Here is a 2,367-nt window from a genome sequence, read left to right as displayed (position 1 = left end):
GAGGGTCCAGATAGACTGTTTCCTCCAGGTGCCGAGGGAATTGCTGTGCAACCACACTCTCAACAACCTTCGCCACAAAGCGAAGGTTGGAGACTGGGCGATAGTTAGCCAATACATCTGGGTCCAGGGAAGGCTTCTTAAGGAGGGGCCTCACCACCGCCTCCTTTAGGACCATGGGGAAGGCACCCTCCCGTAAAGAGGCGTTTATAATTCCCTGGAGCCAGGCTCGTGTACCCTCCCGAGCCGCCAGTACCAGCCAGGAGGGACACGGGTCCAATAAACATGTGGTTGCATTCAGCCTCCCCAGGATCCTGTCCACGTCCTCGGGAGCCACAGAGTCAAACCAAAGGTGGGTGTGGCCCAGTGGGTGGGTGTGACTGTGGTGGTCATAGCAGACTGGGTGGGTGTGACCAAGGTGGGCATGATCACCTCGATGTTGCTGATAGGGAGGGCCGCATGTTGGGGCAGGGTTGGGGGAGATCCAGGTGGTCTCTGGCAGGTGGGGCGTTGGGCAGGAGGCTTGTCCTGCGGGGTGAGGCGAGGCAGGGCGGGGGTGCCATTGTCGCAGGGCAAGGTGAGGCAGGGCCCGGGGCGACTGCTGCCTGACGCCATTGGCCCCCGCACACAGAGGCCAGCGAGCGCATGGGTGCTGGGATGCATCAGGCCATGTGGGACCTCAGCGAGTTAGCGGGCGACTGGTTGAAGAGGGACGGTTGCCATCTCCGGGGCATGGCGCACGTGCCCACAGAGAGGGCTCTGAGTGCCGCCTCTGGCACGCGTGCCATAGGTTCGCCACCACTGGTTTACTAACTTAAATTTAGTAACAAGGCAAGCAAGTTGTGTGAACACAACTACCAGTATAATGTGTGTCTGTGATTTTCTGAATTTGCTTAGATTCAAACATGGGACAATTTGGACAAGTGTGACTGCACAAATTTAACTCCATTGATCACCTCGCTCCATCTCATAACACTTGTTCCCAAAAGTCCTACGAGGAAGGAAGACTGAAGCACTGAAACCAGCCTTACGAACTAGCTAGGGTGGAGAGAAAATAAAGGGCCAACTTGTAATGCATACCTGAAACCAAAAGCACAATGGAATTTGAAACATGCAATGTCAGCTATCCAGCTCCGGGTCGATCAATGAAGCAAGAATCAAACGAGTTGAATAAAGAATGCTATTGCAAGAATTAGAAGTAAATTATAGAAATAATGAGAATGTTCCAGCCTTTCTTAAAAGTGAGTTCATTAAGGTGGAATCTCTTTGAACATTTCAAATTGCTTTTTCCAAGCCTTTTGGCAGCTATTTCTGAGGTAAACTCTCCCATCAGTTGGTTGCTTTATACTCTAGCCTTCTTCCTCCTGTTCCTTTCTCATCCTCCTCACTCAGAACACAGCAGCCTAGGTGATGGCTCAGTTCTCTGAGCAGCCTAGAGGAAGATCTGATTTCCTGCCCATTGACCCTGCGTCTCCAATACTGTATGAAAGTCGGAAATTGTAGTTAGTAGGCCTTGTGCCAAAGGCAGCTGTACTTTGTCTTTTCTTTGGACGTTTCACTTCTCATCCATGAAGCTTCTTCACTTCTGAACTGAAGAAGCTTCTTCGATGAGAAGTGAAACGTCTCCAAAGTGAAAAACAAAGACAGTCCACGTGACCTGGATGACTGAGAATCTCCATAGACATTTAGTAGCCCTTGCTTTTCCGACTCTTTTTTTTTACATTTTTGTTGGGGTGGGGAACAGCCATTTTTATGGCCAATGTTTTCACATACCAGCATTTTGTCTGCCTATTATACACTCAACATCTCTTACATAGTACAGGCAGTCCTCATTTAGTGACTGCCTCATTTAGTGATCGTTCAATTATGACAGTGATGAAAAAGTAACGACCAGTTGTTGCACTTATGATCGTTGCAGGTCTATAAAGCAAAGGAAAGCTGAAGTAAGATCATTAACATCACAATTTTACTTCAGCTTTCCTTTGTGTTACAGATCTGTGAAATTTGTAAATGTGAGGGCTGGTTGCAAAGTTACTTTTTCATCAACACTGTAACTATGAACGGTTGCTAAATGAGGCGGTTGCTAGATGAGGACTATCTATATATTATGACTAATAAGAACAAAATAAAGGTTTTCTAAATCTGAGGGTAGTTGCTTAATCCAACATCTGACCAGTCTGTTATTTCCAGAAACCCACAAGTGTGTGTATGTATCCAGAATCCCTACCCAGTCTTCAAACCGGGGCCATCATTCAGTTCCATCATTCTCTTATCAATTCTCCTCTCCTGGATTAAGTTCCATTTGCTTCCTTGCCTGTAGAAGTAACTCATGATGCTCATTTACTACTGGAGGACTTAGTTCTATGTAGC

This window comes from Protobothrops mucrosquamatus, unplaced genomic scaffold (assembly GCF_001527695.2).
Source record: "Protobothrops mucrosquamatus isolate PMUCROS unplaced genomic scaffold, P.Mucros_1.0 scaffold_181, whole genome shotgun sequence".
NCBI classification, from domain to species: Eukaryota; Metazoa; Chordata; class Lepidosauria; order Squamata; family Viperidae; genus Protobothrops; species Protobothrops mucrosquamatus.
The sequence above is the reverse complement of the archived record's forward strand: the minus strand, read 5'-3'. Positions refer to the sequence as shown.